The sequence below is a fragment of the Panicum hallii genome, chromosome 9, assembly GCF_002211085.1.
Source record: "Panicum hallii strain FIL2 chromosome 9, PHallii_v3.1, whole genome shotgun sequence".
NCBI classification, from domain to species: domain Eukaryota; kingdom Viridiplantae; phylum Streptophyta; class Magnoliopsida; order Poales; family Poaceae; genus Panicum; species Panicum hallii.
Window position 1 is genome coordinate 28,955,843 of NC_038050.1, and position 10,912 is coordinate 28,966,754.

Sequence of the window (10,912 nt, forward strand, 5' to 3'; positions counted from 1 at the left end):
AGATCATCTTACTACTGCTCCAGTCTTAGCTCAACCCGATGTCTCAAAGTCTTTTGACATCTACTGTGATGCATCGGGAACTGGACTTGGTTGTGTACTTATGCAAGACAACCGAGTAATTGCATATGCATCCCGAGCACTTAGGGTTCATGAACAGAACTACCCTACCCATGATCTTGAACTTGCAGCTGTTATTCATGCCCTAAAGATCTGGAGACACCATCTGATGGGTACAAAATGTCATATTTACACTGATCATAAAAGCCTCAAGTATATTTTTACCCAGGCAGATCTGAATATGAGGCAAAGGCGCTGGCTAGAACTTATCAAAGATTATGATTTAGAAGTCCATTATCATCCAGGCAAAGCCAATGTCGTTGCGGATGCCCTTAGCCGTAAAGCACATTGTTCTTGCCTATCCATTGAAGCATTCAACGAGACTCTCTGTTGGGAAATGAGAAAGCTCAATCTAGAGATCGTTTCCCAAGGTGACTTAAACCATCTTTCGGTTGAAGCCACACTCAGAGATAGCATTGTTCTAGCACAACAGCGTAATAAAGGGGTCAGAATCATTAAACAGAAGTTAATGCAAGGAGAAGGGAAGTATAAATGCTTCCGAGTTGATTCTAAAGGAGTGTTATGGTTCAACGAACGTATTGTTGTACCCAAGGACCATAGGCTCCGCAGGCAAATAATGGACGAGGCCCACTTGTCCAAATTCTCTATACATCCTGGCAGTACGAAGATGTATCAGGATCTGAAACAGAACTTTTGGTGGACTCGTATGAGGCGAGAAATTGCCAAATATATGTCGGAATGTGATATCTGCCAAAGAGTCAAAGCCAGTCATTTGAAGACTGCTGGTATCCTTCAACCCCTAACCATTCCTTCATGGAAGTGGGAGGATATCAGTATGGACTTTATTATTGGCTTGCCCAACACTTCTCGGAGGCATGACTCTATTTGGGTAATCGTTGATCGATTAACCAAGACTGCACATTTTCTTCCCGTGCATACCACATATAATGCCAAAAGGTGTGCCGAGATTTATCTGGATCAAATTATTCGACTTCATGGAGTACCTAAAACGATCATTTCTGATCGTGGAGCACAATTTGTTGCTAGGTTCTGGGAGCAACTTCATGATGCTCTTGGAACTAAGTTAATTCGAAGCTCTGCCTATCATCCTCAGACAGATGGGCAAACTGAGCGAATAAACCAGATTCTGGAAGATATGCTCCGAGCTTGTGTACTCCAATTTGACAAAAACTGGGATAAATACTTGTCACTAGCAGAATTCTCTTACAATAACAGCTATCAGACAAGTATTAAGATGGCCCCATTTGAAGCTTTATACGGTCGCCGATGTCGAACTCCTTTGAATTGGTCACAAACCGGCGAACGTAAAATTTTTGGACCCGATCTAGTTATGGAAGCAGAAGATCAAGTTAGGCTTATCCAGAACAATTTAAAGGCTGCCCAATCTCGACAGAAAAGCTATGCTGATATACGAAGGAGACCGTTGCAGTTTCAAGTTGGAGACTTTGTATATCTTCGAGTATCTCCTACCCGAGGCGTTCAAAGATTCGGTGTAAAAGGGAAACTTGCTCCTCGATACATCGGACCTTTTGAAATCCTTGAAATCTGTGGACCTGTAGCTTACCGTCTCCAACTTCCTCCTCAATTAGTGGCCATCCATAACATCTTTCATATATCCCAACTCAGAAAGTGTGTTAAGATCCCCACCAAAATCATCGATTCCCAAACTATCGAAATCGAACCAGATCTGACCTACGCAGAGTATCCAATCAGAATCCTAGACACTAAAGAGAGAAGCACTAGAAGAGAAACCATCAGAATGTATAAGATTCAATGGAACCATCACACGAAAGAAGAAGCAACATGGGAAACTGAATCTTATCTCCAGCATAACTTTCCTGATTTCTTCCGAACCAATTTCCGAGCTTGATCTTTCTATTCCATCCTGCTTCGGAATCTCGGGACGAGATTCTTTTTAGGGGGGAAGGCTGTGACACTCAGGTAATTAGCTTGGTCACACCTTAGAGTTTTGGTATGTTTTTATGTCCAAAGTATGGCAATGTGTGTTTTATGTATGCAATGTTATGAAAAAAAAAGTGATGTTTGTGTAATTAACTTTTACTAGAGGTCCTTTTATGTAAAATGGGTGGAGATAGCGGGAAAAAGTTTAAATGCATGAGGGTTATTTTGCAAAAAGGGAGAACTGTGGTTAACTTTGCAAAATATGTGAAATTACCCCTGGGTATTCATGTAAAAGTATTTTTATCCATAGGATTTACATGAAATGTGAAATTATTACAAGGTTTATAATATCTCCAAAACTGTTGCTCAAATGCAGATGAACCTTAAAGAGAAGTTGTAGAGTTTGAAAAACCATGCACTTTTACTTTTTGGACCATCTTCATTTGAGCACTGGTTTAAAAGTTGCAAGTCCTTTTCAGTGAGGTCCCTGCTTTTCTCTGAAATTGCAAATCAGTCCTCAGCTTCATTCCTCCCCCTTTCTTCCTCCTGGCGCCTCTGCTCTCTGCTCTGCCCTCTGGTTCTCCCTGCCGCCGGTGTAATGCGTCGTTCCTGGCCACCGCCGGTCATCTCCTGTGCCCCCCTTTGCCACGCGTTGCTTCCCCATCCTCCCACCGCTCTAGCCCTCTGCTGCTGGCGTCCCACCCGAGCGCCACGTCTTCCACCGGCTGCCAGCACCGCACGCCGGAGTTTCTGCCGCCGCCGCAATACCCCTGTGGGCATGCCTTATCCCTCCCTCTCTTCTGCTCCGTGGCACCAGCAACTCCAAGCCACCTTGTTTCCCTCGCTTTTTCACTTGCCAAACCCCTGCCCTCGGCTGTTTCTTCCCTTTCTTCTTCCCTGCGTCACCGGAGCCGCCCGCACTCCTCACCGGCGTACACCGCAATCGCTTCACCCCGCCCAAATCCCGCTGACCCAGAGCTTCCCAACCTCCTCCCCTTGCCCCACATCATGATCCAGACCAACCCCGGCCCTTCCCCTCGCCGGATTTGCTCCACCCCGAGCCGCCCCTCCATTGGCGCCGCCGAGCTCGGCTTCACCGTCGACAGCCCGCCTCGCCACTCCTCCGTCCAATCCATGTATGTGAATCGTCTCCCCACATCTCAGTGATGCTCATGCGCGCGCTATGCCCTCGTGTTCGCCGGCCTTTCGCCGAGAACGGTGTTGCGCCGCCACGGCCGCCGCGCCTCACCGTCGTCGACCGTGTCCCGTGGCTACCCGTTGAGCACCGCCCCTCCTAATCTCTTCCTTGGGCTCTGTAGACCGTGCCTAGGCAGTTCTTCCCCGCCGGCGACCTCGCCGTCGGCGAGAACACGTCGGAGCCGAGAGGCCGGCCGGCGTCGGGGCTCGGCAGGGACCCTTTTGCAAATAGGAAGTTTGGTCTGAGGGCCCCGATGCAATTTTACCGAGACCCCCCCCCCCCCTTTGATGCATCTGTTATTTCATGTGTATGTGTTTTCTGCTTTGCAAAATTCGTAGTAATTTATAGAAAAATCCAAAAATGGCAAAACTAGTTTTGTTAGAAACTAGATTTCAAACTCTATGACTTTTGTTAATAGAGTTTAGTTTGAAACAAAATATTTCTACCAGTATTTTAAATCTAAAATTAAGGGGTAATATACACTTAACCTTGTCATTTCATGCTTGGTTGTTTATGAAATTTGGTATAAATGTTCTATGAGCTCTAGATAATCTTGTACAAAGTTGCAAACTTAAACTTGTTTTAAATTTAACTTCTTTTATTTGAACTTTCAAATTTAAAATAAACCTAATGTATAGCCTTCTCTAATTGGAATCTTTTATCATTCACTAATATAATATTTTATAATGTTTAATATAGAATCAAATTTCTATAATCTTTTATTTAAAAGTTTTGAATTCAAATTTTGTTTCATTTCAAATTTAATTTAAATGTTTTAGTTCTTATTACAATAAACTCTACCATATCTTTATAAATAGTGTTTTAAATCTAAAACCTCTTTATTTTATGCATGTTTGTGTGTTATTTAGATGAGTTACAATATTTGAAATGTGAAATTTTAAATTTAAATTTCACCTTATTTAATTTATTGCATCTCATATAGAATCAACGACACTCGACGACGGGGACTACGAACTGGTCTTAGGACAAGACCAAGGCTTTCCAGAAGATCCAACGCAAGTCGTCGAGGGACTAACTGAAGCTCCGAACCCGAGTTCGGAAACCTCTAACACTCCTGCCCTCACCCCCACTCCAGAAGGCAAGCCCCGGACATATCCCATTATTTTATTTACACTGCAATCTATGTCTATCTATATTATATCTTGCATTAAGTCTAAGAATTGAGGTGAAACCCTAGATGCATGAATCCTAGGAATCCAATGTAATGCTCCCGAGTCCTTATCGGTTAGATGCTTCGCTAATAGGACCGGTAGAAGTCGGGTGATTTCCTGTCACTCGCGCGATATAGGAGTTGCATGTTTACATTTCTGCAACCACTATAAGGATGACGGACAGGGTCATGTGTTGTATCATGACCTGAGGTTTTACCCTGTCTGTTTTGATAAAAGTCTTAAGGTCGGAATGTGTGGTAGTGGTGGCTAAGTTTTTGAAAGTACTAGCCACATGCCGCGAAATATGGTAAGCGGTAAGCCTAGTAACCAATCGGCCCGGCAAGTGGACATACCTCCCACCACTCGATTTTATGTTATGTGTACACGCACCGACGTGCGGGAGTACGTTCTGCAAGGCAGACAGGAATACGGGTTTTGTAGTCGCGCTACAGACGTATGTCCTGTACACATTGGGTGTGCGTACGGTCCTGCAGTCGCTTGTGGTGGACCTGATCCACGACCCGGAATGAAAGGCAAACGGTTGCTTCAGAATGCCCTGTTGGTATTCCAAGCGTGTGTGTTAGGTTTACCTTGCAAGGTTAAATTCGATTCGGATCGTCCGCCTCTCACGAGGATTGAGACTGCTTAATCCTTCTGCCACATTGAGTAAGAAGTGGAACTAATGATGGATAATCTTGATGAATGATAATCACTACCTTGCTTGCTTAGTGTAGGTGCTAATCTAGAATAATTACTCAACTAGAAGATGAAAGCTAAAACTTGAAAGTAGTACATACTCTTTGTTACTTTTCAGCTGAAAATAAACCCAGAGCCTTTACAATGCCTTCATGAGTCTAGTTATGGGCTAAAGTATACCCAGCCCCGGGTAAGCCTTGCTGAGTATTAGAATACTCAGCCTTGCCAATATCTGTTTCAGGTATAACCTTCGAAAATCCCACGGACAACCTTGTGTGGCCAACGTCCGTTCCTTTTGGCTGGTCCGTGGAGTGGGACCCGTCCCCGGCCGGCACTGACCCTCCGGAGTGACATCAGGCCCTGGGCTAAGCTTGGTGTTCGCCTTCGCAACGTGTGTAGTCGCGTAAAACTTTTTCTTCCGCTGTGAGTTTAGACAAGCTGTTACGCTTGTCAGTTTGAACATGGTTTGTATAAAATTTACTTATCTTTGAACTCGGTTTGTAATAATGTATGTATGGCTGTAAATTAAAAGTTGATGAGCTATTCTGTGATGTAAACTCGCCTTCGTGCGAGGTAAACCTGCTTCGATCCTACTGAACCGTGGTTGAATCGGGCGGAGACCCGACAGACCAAAGGATTGTTCCGTTTGAAGTGCGTTAAGCTGATTGCAATTGTACGGCGATCAATAGCGCACTTGAGCCGGAATAATTCGAGCGGTTCTGCCACAGGTTTGATCCAAGAGCTCCTAGGAACAAGCCTTGGATCCATAGGCCCACAAAAGAAAGAAAATGAACCGAGTTCACTAGCCACCCACCTCAGGAATACATCACAAACCGTCCAAGGGAGACATCGGTGGAATGGAGGGCGCTGAGGCCCTGGATGGAGTTCGGCCGAACACAATTGGTTCAGCCAAACCCAACTTGGTCCCTTCGCAGGCTCAACCACCTCGGATAGGAAGTTACCGACCTCAGGAGGCAATCCCCACCGTGCAGCACTCAAGTCAGTGGAACAAGTGGTTCGGCCGAAGCACACATGTGTTGGTGCCAGAGATAAACACACAAGTGAAGAGAAGCTCCAAGGCAAAGCCCTGCAAGACTAGAAATAGAAAATAGGGAGAGAGGCGAGGTGAGAGTGATGAGGAGGAGCCGGAGTGTCAGCCCCTCATCCACCTTGTACCTCGACGGATGTAGCTCTGCTTCGAGTAACACCCGGGTCTTATCTAGTAACTCTGGTCTTTCTAATTAATTGAGCATTAGTAATTACTCTCATTGCCTACGGCTTCCTCGTTCATTGTTTAGTAAGTTTAGCTTACTAGCTCTGGGTGCTTTGCCCTAACGTGGAGTGAAGTAGTAATCGACTAGTGTTGGCATGGTGCCTAGGCTATAGATTATCTTGGTTTGCACCCAACCCCACCGATAGTTGTGGTAGCCGGCAGGTGGTGACAACCCTGTCCGGTCTACGTATTCCACCACATGAGAGCGGTTGGTGCTGTAGGACTTAAGAGTAGACCGCACAAACTCCCCTTCTCATCCCTTTGTGGAGTTTGTCCCGTCCATGCACCTAAAGTAGACAACATATGTGATTCCAGATCTCCTCAGTTTCTTAGTCAGACTTAGATTATCTAGCAAGTACCCTCTCTACCCTCTATCCTTTACGCTCTTCATTCGTTGTCAACCTTACCCCAGACTAATTAGTTAGGATTTGTACACTTCACATCCGATACTCTGTAATACTCCTAGGTGAAAGCTACATCGATATTCATACGCTTGCGGATTAATCTGTGTAACACCCTAATTTTAAATTTAGGAGCCTAAAATAGTTTGGCTAGATTTATTGCAGGCTCATTAAGGTATTATTTAATTTATCTTAAATTTAGAACATTTATCGTGAATGATAAATTAATATACCTAGCCATAAAAAGAAATATAAGATCACCTAGGTTTTGTGCATTTCATGGCGCATTGCATTGTATTATTATTTGTCTTTTAGTTGAATTTAAATTCTTCAAGTTTAAATTCAAATGAATTTGCTTGTTTCCTTTTTCCTTCCCCTCCCTTTTCTCTTTTGGGCTCAATCTAAACCTCTCTCTTTTCCTATCCCCCTTCTTTCTCTCTTTTGGCCCAGCCCAACTTTCCCCTCTCCCTCTCCCTCTCCCTCTCCCTCTCCCCTTTCTTTTCTCACCCGCGCGGCCCAACCCGCACGGCCCAACTTCCTTTCCCGGCCTGCCCTGTCTCCCTTCTCTCCCTCTTTGCCACCTACAGGTGGGCCCCACCTGTCGGGGCCATCCCCTTCCCCCGACCAAGCCGGACTTGAGCTCGAGTCCGACCCGGCCATGCCGCCTCCCCACGTCTCTCACGTGCACGTTGAGGCCCCGCAGCCGCCCCTTTATAAGCAGCCGCTAGGACCCCCTTGACCCACCAAAGCCCGCAGCCGCTGCCCACAGCCTCGCAAACCCTAGTTCGCGCCGCCGCCGCCACTCGAGTACGGCCACGCTTTCAAACCCGCCGCCTCACCGCTCCAATCTCGCCTCTAGCCGCCGCCAGAGCTCTGCCTTGAGGTGATCAAGGTAGGCCCCTGGTTTCCCTCTCTATCTCGCTTTCTCGCGCGTGCGATTTCTCGTTGGAGTCGCCACGACACGCGCCGCCGTCGAACGCCCCTCTCCAACCCATGGTGTCCCGTCCCGAGCCCCTAGACGCATTCCCCATCACGTCCTCTCCCTTCTAACCCAAACCCAAGTCAAAACCGAGCCCCGGACCGCGTTTTCCTCATTAGGGAGGGTTATGACCACTGCGGTCTGAAACCTTAGCGAACCGTTGCAAGTTAGGGAAACTTTGTAAAGGCCTCGTAGTGAATCTTTGCCACTCACCTCAGAAGTGTTTAAGGGCCTTGCAAACCCGGGCATCAAGGGAAACACGTGTTGTGGATAAAGTGTACAACCTCTGCAGAGTGAAAATTGATATATCAGCCATGCTCACGCTTAAGAGCGGCTTGGACCCTCACATGATAATTAAACTTGAAGATGATCTAAATTGATGATTTTTATTATGTTGTTGTTACTTACCTCTCTTTTACTTATTTAAGGGTTTATGGTATATACTTACATTTAGTTAATGCTCGCTAAGTAAAACTTGACCAACTAAAAGTGCTTATTGCAGTCAAACCATGTCAGGTATTCCTTGAAATTGGTCTTGCATGTCATATAATTTACTCCACTTGCTGAATACCAACCATAAGTGTACTCACGCTTGCTTTATTAAAACCAGTGCTGCTCAGAACAAGATAATTGTCCGGAGTTCCCTGAAGAATTCGAGGAGTTCTAGGCATATGTCTCCTAGTTATCTGCCTGTGAAGTTGAAGTTCCGCTGCTAGTTAAAGACGTTCATTTGTTTCCTTAAGATTAAGACTTTCGACCATGTAATAAATTACTTTAATACTCTTTTTCTTTATGCATTGTTTCGGATATACACTTGTATCGTCTATCATATATGTGTGAACTTGATCCTAGTGCACATATGAGATGCATCTGGTTTCTTCTTAAAACCAGGTGTGACATCTGTTAGGCTTAAGAAGTGCCAACAAGCTTTCTGGCGCTGTTGCCGGGGAACAGTAGCTGTTCTAATTCTGAACCTAGTTCATTTGTGTACCATCCCATCCACATGGATTCCACTCCTACCTTATATCAATTCTTAGCTTCAAGGGGCAAACAATTGGAGCCTCCATCATCATCACACACCATCCATACACCTGATTATGAGCTATGTCCCCGCTTCTTAGCCATGGTTTGAGAATAATCTTTTACTAGTTTGGAGGATAAGAATCCATACACCCATTTGCGTGAATTTGAACAACTTTGTTCATGTCTCACAATAGCGGGTATGAACCAAGAAACCTTAGAATGGAAACTCTTCCCTTTCTCTTTGAAAGGAAGAGCAAAACAATGGTATTCTCTCGCATCAAGAGATAAATTTTGTCTAGCTTTCTTCCCCCTCCCTAAAGTCGTTAGTCTCCAAGTTGAGGTCCTTACGTTCAAGCAACAAGATAAGGAATCATTAGGAGCAGGCTAGGCCCATTTCAAACATTTGTTGGCTTCTGGACCTAATCTCAATTTGCCGGAACCCATTCTCTCACAGCATTTCCGACAAGGTCTCAATACAGAATTGGCCACTTTATTGGAAACTTCCGCTGGGGGATCTTTTTCTCTGGTGAAGGGAGGATAGTATTGGATAAAATCCAAGAAAATACCCCCTACACTGGAATCTATGATGACTTCCTAGAAGAACCCGAGGAGCCCACACAAAACCATCTGTACCCGAAGAAGCAACTACTTCACATTCCATATCATTCGAATCTCTTCCGGTATCCACAACCAGCACGTTCTCTCAACCCACTTCTCAACCGTTTATGGACCAATATGATTGACCTTTAGATCTTCTTTACACCTTTTATGATGAGTCATTCCATGATTTCGGTAATTCTTTAAAGCAACCAAAAATGGAAAGACACATGGCGCAAGGGGATTAGGAGATCCATACGCCTGACTTAGAAAAAGTACGACTACAAACATAGAACTTGGCATGTCTCTCTGCTATTACGAGCCGGGAATGGATAAGAGAAGCCGAAAGCAATGATCAAGTTGTGCAGCTATATCTCGAGCTAAAAGTTCTCCAATGCCAAGTAGGAGGAATCTCTTAACCAGATGTGATCTACGACCCAAGGATCGGAATCAATATCACTTCTAAATCCTTGGTAACAGATTCTTTCCTCGAAGAATCTTTTTCATTCTCTTAGAAACGTCTCACATGGTTCACGGGTAAAATTTTGGAGAGTGAGGGAGTCCTTAGGGTCATTAGTACGAAGATTGGAGAGTGGGGGATCTTCTTAGATTTCCACATCTTTGATATCCCTCAAGATGATCCACCATTCATCCTCATCGGAAGACCCATTGAAAGGGTCATCGGTTGTGTGCTTATTCGAGATGAGGGTCACTTATATCATCTTGAGGTGTGAGATACAACCATAGAATGTCATAGACAACCTATGATGGATGAATACGTTTGGTCTATGGACATTCTTGGGGCATCAACTCTGGAGCCTGAAATAGGAGGTTTAGTCCGTGAGCATGAAAATTTCATACTAGAGGAACTGCTAGACCCATGCTCACCTGAAAAGCCTTTAGAGTCAATTCATAGTGCTAAAGGGCACATACGAGAGCTACATCCGTCCTATGCCCATTGATCAGAGTGATTTTAAAAGGATGGTTGTAGATGCTTTTTTCTATCATAAATATTGCAAATCTTTTAGTGGTTTTTGGCACAACTCTTGCAGCTAGAACCATGATGATCCATCAAGTACTGATGACGAAGGGGAAGCCACGTCGCCAAGGACAGCTGCAACATGAAGGTATCCCAAGGTCGCTTTTGACCGTAAACAAGCACCACCGGGAGGTAACCCAAAGTTTCATTTCTTTTTCAATAAATTTTCCTTATTAAATAACTCAAAAAAGTAGTCTGTTGGTTTTCTAAAATAAATTGAGCTAGCAAGTAAATGCAAGGGCATATTTTCAGGACAAATTCTTTCCTTCAGGTATTTTTGGTCCCTAACCATTATAGGTTGAGATTGAAAAGAACGAATGGTCAAATATTGTTCAAAACAATGGGGCTACATAAACTCTAATACCTGGACATCATTCCTGGTAATGGAACATATCAAAAGGAGACTACAACCATGCACGCTATGGCACCAAGTGACACAAAAATCCAAGCGTGGGGAAGGTAAAGTCTGTAAGTATCAAATGCTATGTTCCGTTCATTCAAAAGTTTTGTCTTGGATTAGATGAAATGACAAT